Source organism: Papio anubis, chromosome 6, assembly GCF_008728515.1.
Source record: "Papio anubis isolate 15944 chromosome 6, Panubis1.0, whole genome shotgun sequence".
NCBI classification, from domain to species: Eukaryota; Metazoa; Chordata; class Mammalia; order Primates; family Cercopithecidae; genus Papio; species Papio anubis.
Window position 1 is genome coordinate 114,074,419 of NC_044981.1, and position 17,444 is coordinate 114,091,862.

The 17,444-nt window shown below is 40.3% G+C and overlaps 1 pseudogene; it reads left to right on the forward strand.

Annotated features, from left to right (window-relative positions):
* The first annotated feature begins 15,824 nt into the window (after nt 1-15,824).
* Nucleotides 15,825-16,438, forward strand: LOC116275220 (annotated as a pseudogene).
* Nucleotides 16,439-17,444: the final 1,006 nt, after the last annotated feature.

Here is a 17,444-nt window from a genome sequence, read left to right on the forward strand (position 1 = left end):
ATTCCTCAAAGACCTAGAGGCAGAAATACCATCTGACTCAGCAATTCCATTACTGGGCATATACCCAAAAGAATATAAATTATTATATTATAAAGATACATGCAATCGTATGTTCATTGCAGCACTATTCACAATAGCAAAGACATGGAATCAAGCAAATGCCCATCAATGATAGATTGGATAAAGAAAATATGGCACATATACACCATGGAATACCATGCAGCCATAAAAAAGAATGAGATCATAGTTTTTGCAGGGAGATGAATGGAATTGGAAGCCATTATCCTCAGCAAACTAATGCAGGAACAGAAAACCAAATATTGCATGTTCTCACTTATAAGTGGGAGCTGAATGATGAGAACACATGGACACATGGTCAGGAACAAAACACACTGGGGCTTGTCAGAGGGTGTGAGGTGGGAGAGGGAAGAGAGCATCAGGAAGAATAGCTAATGGATGCTGGGCTTAATACCTAAGTGACGGTATTTCTGGTAGTAAGACAGGCATTAAGTGCAACAGGAGAGGGCTCTTTTCCACCCACTAGGAATGTCGGGTGATGGTTTGGCAGTTATCACATTGCCTTTCTAAAAGGGATGAATTGGAAGCCAGTGCCAGGAAGGAGCCATTTCCTAATGGTCAACACCTGCCCAACTAAAGTGCTCATTGGATTCATATGCCAGGGAGAAACAACTTCCCAGCACATGCATTAAGACAAAATGGTGGAGTATGACCTTCCGAGGGCATACCGCCAGCATAGAGAAGAAAGTCTCAGACGGTCATGCATACAACTTCCTAACCACACTGTACGTGCTCTCCTCCCACGCGTAAGGAGGGCATCATGCATGCTGGCAGCCCACCCTAAGGGAAGAACCATGGGAAAGGGGCCAGCCTAGAAAGTCCTAGGATCAAGGTTAAACAGAGCACTTGATCTGAGTGCCCACTTGGTTCTCTTCCGAGCATAGTTTTCTTCTTTCTTTCCTGTCCTAAAGCCTTTTAAAATAAACTTCCACTCCTGCTCTGAAACTCGCCTTGGTCTCCTTTTCTGCCTTATGCCTCTCCGTCTAATCCTTTCTTCTGAGGAGGCAAGAAGTGAGGTTGCTGCAGACCCATACGGATTCACCTCTGGTAACTCGGATATCTTCCACCAGTAACAATGGGGTGATCTGTGCAGCAAACCACCATGGCACACATTTACCTGTGTAACAAACCTGCACATCCTGCAAATGTACCCCTGAATTTAAAATAATAGTTGTGGGAAAAAAATTTTAAGTATGATCCAAAAAAAAAAGAAATACATGAGAAATTTTAAAATGTGACACGAAGACATGAAGTGAGCACATGTTGTTGGAAATATGGCGCCAATAGACTTGCTGGATGCAGGGTTGCCCCAAGCCTTCAATTTGTGAAAAGCGCAGTATGTGTGCAGTGCAACAAAGCAGAGAACAATAAAATGAGGTGTGCCTGTCCTTGATGATCTTATCAAGTTTGAGGAGTGAGCTCCCTGGCTTAGTCAGGGAACCGCACATGGAGGGTTACAAGCTATTTCAAAGGACTAGGGGATAAAAACCAAGCACAGAACACATGGTTTTTAAGAGCCTGCCTCATTCAGGAAGTTGCCAGAAGGAAGTGAGGACTTAAGGATAAGTAAATATTAATGGTGCTGGCATAAAAACAGACACATAGACCAGTGGAACAGAATAGAGAGGCCAGAAATCAATCCAAAATATATGATCTACTAATTTTCCACAAGGGCACCAAGAGGATATATGCCTCTTCAATAAATGATGCTAAGGTAATTGGATTTCTACATGCAAAGAAATAAAATTGGGACTTTATCTTACACCATACATAGAAATTAACTCAAAACATATAAAATACCTACATGTAAGACCTGAAACCGTAAAAATTTTAGAAAAAAAAATAGGAGACAAGCTCTTAGACATTGGTTTTAGAAATGATTTTTTAAATATTACACCAAAAGCTCAGGCTACTAAAGCAAACATAAATAAATAAATAAATAAATAAATAAATAAATAAGACTACAGCAAACTAAAAGACTCCTGCACAACAAAGGAAACAACCAACAAAATGAAAAGGCAACCTACAGACTGGGAAAATATATTTGCAAACCACATATCTAATAAGGGGCCAATGCCCAAAATTTATAAGGAACTCTTACAACTCAATAGCAGAAAAACAAATAATCCAATTAAAAATGGGCAAAAGACTTGAACAGAATTTTCTCCAAAGAAGACATAAAAATGGCCAACAGATATATGAAAAAATGCTCAACATCACAACCTATCAGGGAAATGCAAATTAAAACCACTGTGAGATAATGCCTCACACCTGTTAGGCTATTATCAAATAGATAAGAGACAACAAATACTGATGGGAGTGTGGAGAAAAGAAAGCTCTCCTACATTACTGGTGGGAATGTAGATTGGAACATTATAGAAAACAGCATGGAAGTCCCTAAAAACATTAAAAATAAAATTATGACATGATCCAGCAGTTCCTCTTCTGGGGATATACCCAAAAGAGATGAAATCACCGCCTTGTAAAAATATCTGCACTCCCATGTTAATTGCAGCATTATTCATCATAATCAAGAGATGGAAAGAACTTAAGCGTCCATTGGAGGATAAATGGATAAAGAAAATGTGGCGTATGTGTATCAGCGGAAAATTATTCAGCCTTCCAAAAGGAGATCCTGCTATTTGCCACGCATGGATGAACCTGGAGGACACTATGCTAAGTGAAATAGGCCAGACGCAGAAAGAAAATATTGCATGATCTCACTTACATGTAGAATCTTAAAAAAATAAATAAATAAAAGGTCAAATATACAGAGATAGAGACTGAAACAGTTACCATGGAAAAAGGAATGTGGAGGAAAATGGGAAATGTAGATCAAAGGATACAAAGTAGCAGATATGTAGGCTGAATAAGTCTGGAGATCTAATGCAGAACATGAGGACTATAGCTAATAAAATTGTATTGTATTGGGGGGTTTTGTTAAATAAGTAGATTTTAGCTGCTGTTTTCACGCACAAAAAAGTGAGTTTATGGATATGACGATTTGCTTCACGATAGTAACTACTGTACTATCTATACATGTCTCATAACATCATGTTGTAAACCTCAAATATACCAAATACAATTTATTTTTACTTTTAGGATAAGCAAATCGTAGAGAAGTGGTTGAACTCCTCCCCACAAAACACACCTACAGACACTCCAAGGCAGACCAAAACACACAGCCTGGGCTGAGAAGGGAACGAGGTCCCTAAGGGAAGACGTTGGGACAAGAGCCACTCACTCTAATCCTGTGGTGTCCAAGCAGGACCTGAATATGCCAGGCTGGCCAGTGGGGTCCACAGAAACTGAGGGGCACAACGTCCAGTCCAGCTCCACAGTTGCCCTGCAAGAATTTGGCGTGGCTGTTGCCAGATTTACCTATTTTTCAAAAGAAATGGAAACACCGGACTCTTTTCATTCTAAAATGTTAATACTTATATTTACAAAATGTAACGTTATAAGTGAAACAAAACATGTGCATGGGCCAAATTGACCTCAGGTGGACAATCTGTGACTCTGGATTAGGTCCACATGGCACAGTCACCTACAGATAATTGTCTGTGTCAAATCAGAGTCCAGGAGCTGCCACTCAGGACACTTTTCCATGCATGTACAGATATTCTTTACTTGTGAGCTGGGAAGGCTGATGCCCTGGACATCATTAACCAAAACATTAACCAAAACAGATGAAGGGGACATTGTGATGGATTACTGCTGGGACTGTCTTCATCATGAGATGACGTCCTCATTCTTCCCTAAGGCAGGCATAGCTCAAAGTTGCTGCCTCATTTCCACAGAACTCCTAGCTGCTTGGAGGGCTGCTGCCTCCTTCACACTGTCCCCAGGAGCAGCGCTGCAGAGCTGCCCCATGTCACTCGAAGGGCGTCAGCACCACTGTGTGGTCGGGCTTCACAGCTCCGCATAGGCTGCTGGAATAAACCAGAACCCAGGAAACGTGGTTTTCTTAAGTTGCATTGGTGACAACTGAATTGAATTGAATTGAAAATACAATTAGCTTGATATGTATACAAATTCGGTGGGAAACCATTTTGTAGATTCAAAGAATCTTTTGGGGAAGTAGGTAACCCATGCCCCAGCCTGAATTTCTAAATTCTTGCATACATTCAGAATGATGAGTACCAGGTTTTCTGAATCACAAAGCTGAATGTGTGAGGAAGAAGTAGGTCCGAGGGCACCCATTTAGACCTTGCTTCATGAGTGGGAATTGCCCTCACTAAGAACCACATGAATCTCAGGGCAGAGTTGGGGGAAGAAAGTTAAGAACCATATACAAGTAAAAAGAATGAGCTTATTAAGAAAAAAAAAAAAGTTACTTTAAAAATTATTAAAATTAAAAATTTTAAATTATTAGTTAAAATCATTTGATTAAAATTATTAAATATTACATATGTTTACAATATAAATTATGATATACCTTAATTTCTGTTTAAATTCAAATATTAAATGTGGTTATATGTATCATTTTCATAGTTATTAAAATATTGTTTAACTGTTTAAAATGAATAATTAACAACTGAAAAAACTTCATAAATATCAAAAAAATATTTATTCTATAATAATATAGATCATTGTATAGATGTGTTTAAGAGGAGGGGGAACAAAAGAACTCGGGGTGAAATGGGAAAGAAAGACAAGGAGTTCTGGGGGACAAAGATAAAACTGTCTACAGTTAAAGACTCCAGTCCTTCAAGCTGTTGAAGCTGCCAACCAGATGGAATTCTCAGCGAGCCATTAAGCCTCTCTTAGTTCCAGCTTCCTCTTCTACAAAAACGGGAATTACATAGCTGACCCTATCTATCTACCAAATATTCTGTCAAAAGGCTTAATAGGATTTTTGTGAAAGCATTGGAAAATTATAAAGAACTGTAAGACCGTACAGTATTTACGATAATATAACTTTAATAATATACATGGGGAAAAAACACAGAAGAGGACAAAAGTAGGTTGAGGAGGCCAAAGAGTGGGGTGGGCGGCTCTTCTGGTTCTGCCTGCTGTGATGTGGCCATCAGAACAAATTTTCTCCAGCTCTCTCTTGCCTTTACAATTCAAGTTGTCTCAGTAGTCTTTTGAATGGTCCTGATCAGCTTTATTTCTGACTTTATAGTTTATGTTTTACTTTTGTTTTTCTGAGTCTCACTCTGTCACCCAGGCTGGAGTACAGTAGTGAGATCGCAGCTCACTGCAGCCTCCACCTGATGGGCTTAAGTGATCCTCCCACCTCAGCCTCCCAAGTAGCTGGGACTACAGGTGCACCCCACCACACTTGGCTAATTTATTAATTTTTTTGTAGAGATGAGTTCTTACTATGTTTTCCAGTCTGTTTTTAAAATCAAGCTCAAGTGATCCGCCCACCTCAGCCTTCCAAAGTGCTGGTATTACAGGTGTGCACCACTGCACCTGGTCCAACGTTGACATTTTAAATAATGCCTGTTCTGACATAGAGTGTTGAAAAGTGTTAACTGTATGAAGAAATTTAGACATTTACATTGACCTGAACTTTGAATTTCTGTGACATTGAAGATTCCTTATCCATTACTTTTTATCAGAGATCGTTTTCCTCCCATTGTAAGTGTCTACGAGTTAGATTCAGGATCAGCATTTGCTTAGTTACTCTACATCATTGCTTGTATAGCTTAAATGTATGTATGGCAGTTCTAAGGAAGAACAGTGTGTAGGTAAAAGTAGCCTGAAACCATGAACTTCAGGATAGACATAGCCTCCTTGACCCACAGTTACTCTGGTACAATGACACTGTCAAACACTAATTTCATCTTATCGCTTCTTATGGTTCTCCAGTAACTTAAAGGAATCCAAACTCTGTGGCAAACCAACCTCTCGACGGTCTTGCTCCAACCCACTTTTCCATCTCCTTCTGCAGTCAGCCTAGGATAATACAGGATAACACTGTGTAGCAGCTTAGAAAGCAAACAGTTTAGATAGTATGTGGAGAATGGGCACGACAGGGAGGTCTTTAGAGAAATATAAACAATAATAAAATGATAGACTATCTGATATTCTTCAGCATTTAAAAAAATCCATGATAGATAAATAATCCAAAACAGAAAAAAAATTAAGTCTCAGTATATACAAAGGTAAACCTTGATAATTTCAGGAAAACAAAACATTTTTGCAAGAATGAAAACATGATAATAGTGGATTACTTAGGTTTTGCAATGAATGTTATTTACAGGAACATCCTAATGTCAATACCTGTATCTTTATTGATTTGGCTAAAAGTGGGATATAACTACTGAGGGGATGGCAAGAAAGAAGGGTAGGGAATAGAGAAATACTAAATCTCCATCCAGCATAAGAGAAAATCAATAGGTAATGTTCCAGTTAACAAAAATAGTTCTGTAAGTATACTATTTAGAAATCTAGAAATAAATATCATCTCCTTCATTATACCAATTATAAAGGTCTATTTTCATATCCTAGATACTCAATTTGAAAATGTCTTGCTTTTCCAGGAAGCTTTACACAGCCAATAGCCAATTTCTCAAGGCACCCTATACACTTAGGTTAAGGTTCTTTGTTTCAGAAAATGGATCTGAGTGCCTATTTTGAGTCTTTTCTTGATAATTTTGGATTCTTTGGACCAACCTCTGGTAAAATATAAACAGTCTTTTATCTACCATATCATTATAGAGTTGACAAATCACTCTGGGACCACTTGTCCATGGTGTCACTTTCTGGTTGGTTGTTCATCGGGCTTGCTCATTAGTGTTGACTTGTCTGTTCCATGAGGATCCTTTCAGCGAAATTTGGCAATATAATCTTGAAAACCACTTCTGTGGTCACATAGAAACAGCAACGCCTTGGAAACTCACCAGAGAGCAAATGAATGAGGAACATTGTCACCCCCTGCCCTGCGATGTTGTGGAGCTCTTTCCTTGGGGTTGACAGTGACATGAGGCAAATGACCTAATGATAGTGTCAGTGGTGACCCCTACATAGAACACAGTCATGATTCATTTATTTTTAATATAAAGATTAAATAAGCACAGAAGTTCTCTATTTTCACCCTTCATTCTAGTGAGTTGCCTTTCATACTTCACTCTGACTTGCAAGGTGTGTCTTTAAAGGGCCAACCTCCATGATCTGCTTCTCAGCATTTCCCAAATGTCCCTGAGTCAGAAGGGAGGAAGCATGAGCCACTGAGGTCTCTAAAGGAAAAAAGGAGCTTTGGCCAGAGTGGAACAAGGGAGTCATTTCCTTGAGTTATTTTGCTTTACCTTAAAATTTTATGCGGTTTGTTTTCTATTTGAGAACATTATACCTATACATGCATTAATCAAACACATTTGCATGAAACTCAAAGTGATAATTCAGGCAGAAGCCTGCTTGCTGTTCTAGTGTCTCATTTTTGAAGCACACATCTGTAGGATAAAGGAATAAGGTTGATCTGAAATTAGCACTAAGGAAAGCCAGCTATTGACCAAAGTCATTCAAATGTTCCCTAGGAAACATTTTTTATTTGAGTCACAGTGGGAGTTTAGTTGCTAAATAAATATATATCTGCAGCCATAAATGCTGCGATTTTAAAGTATGATGTAGGAACTCAGAAATGCTCGCTGCTAGTTCACGGGCATTCTACTCCATGCATATTGTTTGCATTAGTCTTCTTTTTTTAATATGACAAAGAAAATTAAATAGCAGCAAATTGTTTGTAACCAGAAATGGTTGTCCCCTACCTCACCTTTTTTCTCCCCCACCCCTGGTGCTGATCCTCAAGGGAGATGGTTTTCAATTATTTGACTGTTTCATTTCATGCTTATTTCTAGATTTCTAAGTAGTATGCTAATGTGAGGGTTTTTTTAAGCTTGGACATTACCTATTGGTTTTCTGTTGTGCTGGATGGCGATCTAGCGCCCTTGTATTCCCTACCCCTGTTTCCTCTCTGCCATCCTCCCAACAGTTATATCCCATTGTTAGCTAAATCAGTAAAGGTATCGACATTACTGTGTTTGTGTAAATAACATTCACTGCAAAGCCTAAGTAATCCACTGTTATTATATTTTCCTTCTTGCAAAATGTTAAGTTTTCTTGGATTTAATAATTGCCTTATTTTCTGTCGGTATAGTTGTCTCTAAATTGAAGGCTTCGTTTCCCCTATTATATTGTTCATACATCACTCAACTTTTAAATGCTTAACTGTATCCAATATGGTCTATCTACTTTTTATTATTTTTAATTTGTCCTGGAGACCTCCCTCCCAGCATCCTCCATCCTCCACCTATGATCAGATCTGGTTGCTTTCTAAGCCTGCCATGCAGGGTCTATCCTGGATCTTTTTTACCTTCTGGTGTTGGAGTCTCTGCTTCCTGGCTCTTACATTTTCTTTGTCCCCAGCCTATTCTCCCGTTTTTCTGGCACCTTTTTCAGGAGCTTCCTGTGGTAGTCAGCCTCCCATGGTCCCCAAAGATCCTTGATCCTGGATGTCTGTGCCTCACTCAGATCCCTCCCATACTGAGCCAGGGCTGCCCTGGGCAGTGCATTGTATACAGGGAAAGTGCTGATGCATAACTGCAAAGGTGAGGCCATGAGGGGCACCGCAGCACTTGCCTGCTTCTTCCAATAACTTGCTTACTCTGTGGAAGTGAAACAATATTTGACGGCTAAGGGAGTACAAAGGTTCATATGTCCCCATGTGTCAATCTATTGGGGAAACGCAAAGACACCCACCAGGGAATTTTTAATTTCCGTTTTACACTGAGTTAATACCCTTAGACTGGATGAACATTGAACACATGAATGTACCCTAATTTTATATGTATTTATTCATTTCTTGGTGAGTCTAGGGACATAGGAAGTCATTGTACTGCCCTCGGGCACCATTTCGGCCTGCTAAGCCCTTGTGATGACAATGTAGGAAGCCCAGCCAATGGTGTGCTTCTATTTGCATGTGAGGGATCAACTTCAGCCGCTAATGCCATTAAAACCAAGCACACAAACAAACCCTTGATCACAGAATCACAAAGTGTAAATCAAGATTTTCAGAAACAATGCCTCCATATATAATTAGAGCCCTGTCAAGAAAATATGGCATTTTTATTTGGTAATACATCAAGGGCTTTTGTATCATTAGTAAAGTAAAACAATTTATTTTCATGATTGTTTATTTTGTCTTCATCTCATACTTTTAAATCTTGTTTGTTCCATGATAGGTATTAGTATAGTAATACATGTAAACAAAATTTGTAAATAAATAAATGCACCTATATCTGTGGTAGGTATTCAAAGCTTTGTAATGCATGTAAGGTCAAAAAAGTTTGGGGAGCACTGAGATTATAAGCTACCATTTTTTCAGGGTTTTGTTTGTTTGTTTTTTAGACAGGCTCTCGCTCTGTTGCCGATGCTAAAATGCAGTGGTGCAATCATAGCTCACTGCAGCCTCAAACTCCCAAACTCAAGCGACCCTCCTACCACAGCTTCTCAAGTAGCTGGGACTACAGGCACAAACCACTACACCCAGCTAATTATCTTATTTTCTTTTTAGTAAAGATGAGGACTGCATTACTGAGATGAGGTATCACCATGCTGCCCAGGCTGGTCTCAAACTCTTGAGCTCAAGTGATCCTCCTGCCTCAGCCTTCCAAAGTGCTGGGATTACAATTGTAAAGCACCACGCCCAGCCACTTTTCAGTGTTTGCATAGGAAATCCTTGGACTAGGGATTGCTCTACCTAGGATGGCCTAGAAGGAGCCACACTGTAGCCTTAATGCTCCTCCTCGTTGGTCTTAGTATCAAATGTGAACTTTATACACTTTATCTCCTTTAGTTCCCTGAGGTAATAATTAGCCGTGTTTTAGAGATGAGGAAATTGAGAGTCTCTAGGTTTAGTAACTGGGGCTATATTTAACTATAAGTCAACCCAGGTCATACTGACTCCAAAGCACATATTAATATTACCCTGCCATGAGATTCCATAAAAGTAGGCCTTCTTACAATTCAATTTTTCATTCCATACATATTCTGCTTTACTATCCCTAAGACGTATAGTTTTTTGACACTTGAAAATCTCAGAAGTCAGGCTGCATCTTATAACTGAGGGGGTCTCAGCCCTGCTCCTGCCCAAGTGGCAGTCCTAATGCAGGAGTAGCTGTCTGTACACATGACCTGTGCACACTTTCTGACATTCTGGGAGTGTGAACGGTCTACTGTACCTGCACACAGTTTCAGACCACAAGCAGTTTAAAGACATGGGAATCCTACGTGTTGAGAAACATGATCTTTTTTCTATGTTTAACACTGTTGCTTCCTTTAACCATCCCTAATGGGGTTTTCCTAACACACCATGCCCAGTTTATTTCATGTCTTTGTTCCATTTCTTTCGTCTGTCTAGAATATTCTTTCCTCATTCTCTTCCTGGTTTGTTCTCCTGCAAGACTCAGAGTTCAAGAGTCAGATTCAAGAGTTACCTTCGCACTGGGCACAGTGGCTCATGAGCTGGAATCCAGGAGTTTGAGACCACCCTGGGCAATATAATGAGACCTTGTCTTTACAAACTTTTTTTTCTTTTTTTTTTGAGACAGGGTCTCACTCTGTCACCCAGGTTGGAGTGCAGTGGTGCAATCGTGGCTCACTGTGGCTTCAACCCCGCTGCACTCAAGCAATCCTCCTATCTCAGCCTCTAAAGTAGCTGGGATCACAGGTGCATGTCACCACACTCAGCTAATTTTTTAAATTTTTAGTAGAGACAAGGTCTCATAATGTTGCCCAGGCTGCTCTCAAACTCCTAGACTCAAGCAATCTGCCCACCTCAGCCTCCCAAAGTGCTGGGGTTACAGGTGTGAGACATTACGCCTGGCCCCCCAAAAATTAAAAATTAGCTGAGTGTGGTGCTGTGAGCCTGTAGTCCCACTTACTGGGGAGGCTGATGTGGGAGGATTTCTTGAGCCCTCAAGGCAGAGGCTACAGTGAGTTGAGATTGTGCCACCGCACTACAGCTTGGGCGACAAGAGTGAGACTTTGTCTCAAACAAAACAAAACAAAACAAAACAAAACAGTCACCTTCTCAGTAAAGCAGTCACACAGCACTTAACTAACACATGTTTCTCCCCTCTCGGTGTCCACTATCACACTTTCAGCTCTTAGAGAGGGGGCCTCAGCCATCGCTATGCCCCTGAACATATAGAACGTGCATGAGTACCGCTGTGGACCCTCATAAAGGCTTCTTCCTACACATCCCAATCCCTCTCTCGTTTGTGCCCCACCCACTGATTGAGCTTGCATGTCATGGACGGAGCCCCCTTCTTCCTGTTGGCCTTGTGGTGTGCCCTGCAGTGTGCCACTGCCCTGTCCTGTCTGGGATCTGTATGTGATGAACTGGTGTGCTTCTGTTTCTTCATGGGCCCCTTCTGTGTCTCCCCTGACTTCTCTCCTGCTTAGGGCTCTCCTAGAGAGTGGCCATCTTGGTGGGAATAAACTGCGCACAGGTCAGACAAGAGCCACAAGGGACCTGCCAATATCAACAGGTGTTCTGTGAAACGGACGCCTGGCCGTGGGTCACACATTTAAACATTAGGCTGTCTGCCAGGATAAAGAGGTACCCCATGAAAGACTCACTGTAAACATCCATGATGAAGTTCCCTGGAGCGCCTCAAGGGCAGGGCTAAAGTTTGTGGCCACTCTCCTGAGAGAGACCACAAGACCAAATTAGAGTAAAACACAGTACCTACTGGCCAGGGTGTCAACGGTGAAGGGGGCAAACGCACCGCTAAAGAATAGCCTAAGGCTGAGAGTCCCGAAGGAAGAAGCACACTTCAAAGGGGGGCCGATTTGTGTCCACCAGAATACATGTACTGAAGTCCTACTGAGAAGGTGACCTTATTTGGAAGTGAAGCCATTACAGATATAATTAATTAAGTTAGGATAAGGTCATGTGGGAACAGGGTGTGCCCCTAATCCAGTATGACTCGTGTCCCTTATGGAAGAAGGAAATGTGGACACAGACATGCACACAGGGAGAAGAACACCATGTGCAGATGAAGGCAGTGATCGGGATGTTTCTACAAGCCGAGCAATGCCAAAGATTGCCAGCAAAGCCCCAGAAGCAGGAGCGGAGTCTCCCTCCCAGCCCTCTGAAGGAACTAACGCTGCCCATACCTCCTCCATAGTCATGCGGCCTCCAGAATGGGAAGATAATACATTTTTGTTGTTTAAGCCGCCCAGTCCGTGGTACTTTGTTACACCAGCCCTGCGAAACAACTGCAGAAGCCTCCTTCCTCAAAACTGCTAGTCAGGCCTCACTGGGAAGGTGTAGCTGTTGCCCGATGGATGACAGATTAGTTTCCTGAACTGGCCCAGGTCAGAATTGGTCCAAGTTACAGGGCTGAGCTGGCAGGAAACAGCCACTGACTCTCTCAGGCTGGCAGAGGAAGCCTCCAAAAGCCTCCTGCAGGTACCCGTGGGCTGTGGCTGGTGGGCAGGAAAGGGCAACATGGAACTCACTAAGAACTGTAGGGTGCCACTGAGGCTTGGTTGGGGGAGTACCGGTGGATGCCCACTTCCATGTCACTGGTAGCTGTGCAGGAGGAGCAGTGAGAAAGGAAAGGAAGCGTGCTGGGTGCTAGGAAGAGAAGCCCCTTCCTCCTGCATTGGTTCCCGCAGTGCCCTGTATGCACACGCAAAGGAGACACTCACAGTGCTTGACTTCAGGGCGGAGTAAGCGACAAACAGTCCATTTAGAGCAGAGGGATAACACATTTGTAGCCAGCTCACCCCTTCTTCCCTTCAATGTATTTAAAGAATATAAAATAGAATGTACGATTTTGAGAAGGATTTGTTTCCACCAAGGAAGTGGTGAAACAAGGGCTGGGGGGCCACATGGCAAAACTGTTCTCCACAGGGTTTCTTCAGATTTTTTGGGGGCCCATGAGCTTCTTTGACTCTCTGGTGAAGCCTGTGTATCTTTTCTCAAAATAATGTTTTTAATATGCGTAATCTAAAATACATAGAATTAACAAAGAAACCAATGACATCAAAACAGAGTAATATAAATATTAAAAAAACAAAAACAAATTTGTGGCCAGGTGCTGTGGCTCACACCTGTAATCTCAGCAATTTGGGAAGCCACAGCAGGAGGATCACTTGAGGCCAGGAGTTTAAGACCATCCTTAACACCATCGCAAGACCCTGTCTCTACAAAAATTTTTTTTAAATTAGCCAGGCATGGTGTACACACCTGTAGTCCTAGCTACTTGGGAGGCTGAGATGGGAGGATCACTTCAGCCCAGGAGTCTGAGGCTGCGGTGAGCTATGATTATGCCACTGTACTCCAGCCTGGGTGACAGAGTGAGACCCTGTCTCAAAAAAACAAAACAAAACAAAACAAACAAAAAGCAAAACCAAATTTGTGATATAGTTTGATGATTAATTCTATGTGTGAACTTTATGGCATTATGGAGAGCCCAAAGAGCTGGCTAAACATGATTTCTGGGTATATCTGTCAGGGTGTTTCCAGATGAGGTTAGAATTGAATGGTAGCCTCAGTAAAGCATTGTGGATGGGCATCAGCCAATCTGTTGAGGGACTGAATATAACAAAAAGTTGGAGGAAAGGGGAATTTGCTTGCTGTGCCTGACTGTTGAGCACAGACACCCGACTTCACCCCTCAGTGAAAACTTAACACCATTGGTCCTCTGGATCTCAGAACTGTACCACCAGGCTCCCCAGGTCTCGAGCTTGAAGATGGCAGATGGTGGAACTTCTTGACTTCTATGATTGTGATAGACAATACCTTATTTTATTTATACACAGACACAGATCCACACACACAGATACACACGCACATATATATGTGTACAAGATAATATTCCTAAGAAGGAAAGTAGCTTAAAGTTTAGACGGGGTTTCATTTTAATATTAAAGCATTTTGCGTGTTTATTTTTTTTTAAAGTGGAGTCCTTATTTAATGGGAGGAATGGGCCCTCCTGCCTCCCTGCTTCCACAGCCCCGGGATAGACTTCCCAGCCTATGGAATCATCACACCACACTGTCATTACCGCCTATGTCGATAGTCCCTTCCCTAGAATGAGCTCCCAGGGAGCAAGAATTGGCATGCTGCATCATTTCTACCCCACCAACCAGGGCAGCGCCACTTCCGTGCCGGGGCTCCACAGGTATTTGTTGGATGAAGAGGACACAACAAGAAAGTATGCCAGCACCTTTTTTTTTTTTCCTTTTTTCATGAGGCTACCCCAAGGGAGAGTGGACTTGAGCAAAAAAGGAATGTGCAACCTGGGGACTTTAGGTCTGTGCTCCAGCCTGTGCCTGCCAGCCTTGGCCACTCTGCCCTAACTGCCAGTTCTGCCTTCTGGGACGTTGCTTTACATAAGCAGGATAGGGCAGGAATATATATATTACACATATATATACACACACATACATATACATATATGTAATTATGTAATAGTTATGTATTATATAATATATAAATATGTATTATTATAATATATGTTATATCATATGTTATGTATTATATTAATTATTATATCATATAATATAATTATAATATATAATTATATATGTGGTAATAGATAAAGCAATTACTATATAATTAATATATAATATTATTATATTTACATTGTATATCTTATAGATGCACATATGCATATAAAATATAAAATAGAACTATATTATAGGTAATATAAAATATAACTATATTATAGATATATAGGTAATATAAAATATAACTATATCATAGGTAATATAATTATTTATAACTTAAAAGTTTTATATACATATAAAATATGTGTATATATGCACGTATGTATATATTATATACACAATGTGTGTATATGTGCATATATTATATATGTATATGTGCATATATGTATATACTATATATACATCTGTATATATAATATGCGTATATACATATATGTATATTATATATACATACACATATATTATACATACATATATCATATATCATATACATAATACAATATATAATATACATGCATATATAATATACATATGTTATACATGCATATAATATACCAAACATATATTATATATACAGATGTATATATTATATATGTATATTATATACATATGTATGCATATATACATCTGTATATATTGTTTGTGTATATTATATACCTACATTATATACACATCTATATGTATATGTATATTATACAAACATGTATCATATGTATATTACATATACATATGTATATATTATATATGCATACATATGTATATGTTATATATGTATGCATATATACACAGATTGTGTATATAATATATGCATATATATGCAATATGCATATATATCCACACATATTATTCTGCCTCCTCTGGAGAGCTCTGACTAATACACAAGTGCTTCTTTATTACTGCACTGAAAACCAAGATCTAGCAGTGGATTCAATAGCTACATCTCTTCTAAGTAGTGATGAGTACAAATAACATCACGGACTATTTGTAGCCACTCTGAAGTGATATGAAAATATCTGTGTTTTGGACAGTTCCACTTCCGGTTTATTTATTTATTTATTTTTGAGACAGAGTCTCACTCTGTTGCTCAGGTTGGAGTGCCATGGCGTGATCTCAGCTCACTGCAGACTCTGCCTTCTGGGTTCAAACAATCCTCCCGCCTCAGCCTCCCAAGTAGCTGGGTAGCTGGGATTACAGGCGTGAACCATCACACTCAGTTATTTTTTTGTATTTGAGTACAGAGGGGGTTTTGCCATGTTGGCCAGGCTGGTCTTGAACTCCTAGCCTCAAGCCATCTGCCTGCCTCGGCCTCCCATAGTGCTGAGATGACAGGTGTGAGCCACCATGCCCAGTCCATTTTCGGTTCTTTATTCCAGAAGTTGCTGGCTGAGGTAGCGTGTGAGTGAGTGTGCTCTCTGTGGGAGTCCACCATGGCATACCGTGGCCAGGGCCAGAAAGTGCAGAAGGTTGTGGTGCAGCCCATCAACCTCATCTTCAGATACTTACAAAATAGACCCCGGATTCAGGTGTGGGTCTATGAGCAAGTGAATATGTGGACAGGAAACTTGGTTTTGATGAGTGTAAGAATCTTGTATTAGATGATGCAGAAGAGATTCATTCTAAAACAAAGTCAAGAAAACAACTTTGTTTGTGGGTCGGATTATGCTAAAAGGAGATACTATTACTCTGCTACAAAGTGTCTCCAACTAGAAGTGATCAATGAAGTGAGAAACTGTTGAGAAGGATACACTTTGTTTTTTAGATGTCCTTTGTACAATATGAACATTTATTTGCATTCTTTTGATTACCCTTATGTCATTACAAGATGACAATAAATGCTGTAAGATTGTTTGAGTTAAAGAAAGAAAGGAAAGAAAGAAAGAAAGAGAGAGAGAGAAAGAGAGAGAGAAAGAAAGAAAGAGAGGGGGAGGGAGGGAGAAAGAAAGAAAAAAAAGAAGAAATAAAGAAAGAGAGAGAAAGAAAGAAAGAGAGAGAGAAAGAAAGAGGGGGAGGGAGGGAGAAAGAAAGAGAAAAAAGAAGAAAGAAAGAGGGGGAGGGAGGGAGGGAGAAAGAAAGAGAAAAAAAGAATAAAGAAAGAAAGAAAGAAAGGGGGAGGAAGGAAGGAAGGAAGAGAAAGAAGGAAGAAAGAGAAGGAAAGAAAGAGAGGAAAGAAAGAAGGGAGAAAGAAAGAGAGAAAAGAAAGAAATAAGAAAGAAAGAAAAAGAAAGAAAGAACAAAAAGAAAGAAAGAGAAAGAAAGAAGGGAAGAAAGGAGGAAAGAAAGAAAAAAAATATCTGTGGTTTGTATGGGTGATTCACAGATAGTGCTAATACTGGCAATTGTTGCTTACATTCAGAATTGAAGAAAATGCTAAATTGCAGTCAGAAGTTAGTGGGAAGGAAAAAAAAATGATAAAATTCTTCTATTCACATTTGTGGACCCCTGAGTTAAGAATCCCTGTGCAAGAGGCAGTTCCAGCTCTAGCACTGAAGTTGATCAAGATTTCACCACATATCAGGCAGGTATTTTTGAGGTTCGCACCAGGGAAACTAATTACCTAAACACAAGTGTCAGCCATTTCTATGTCCTTTATATGCATCAAATATTGTTCTGGAAGCTTTAGGGGCCTCTCTGGATGACCCACTGAAAGGCCTCTCCTACTTCTCTTGTCTCTCCCCTGCCATAATTGCTGCCTCCTGCATGATGAAGCAAACAAAACACAAATGCATGTGGTCTGAAGTGTGAGGAAAAGGAAAGTTCCTGGCTCCACAATGCTTGCTCACATGAAAACACAATCATGTACTTCATAACTCTTGGTGGGAGGGTCGTGTGGTTCTGCCCACGCCTTCGCCAAGTGAGTCAGTCAAAGAGGAAATGCTGTGTATTTGCATGGG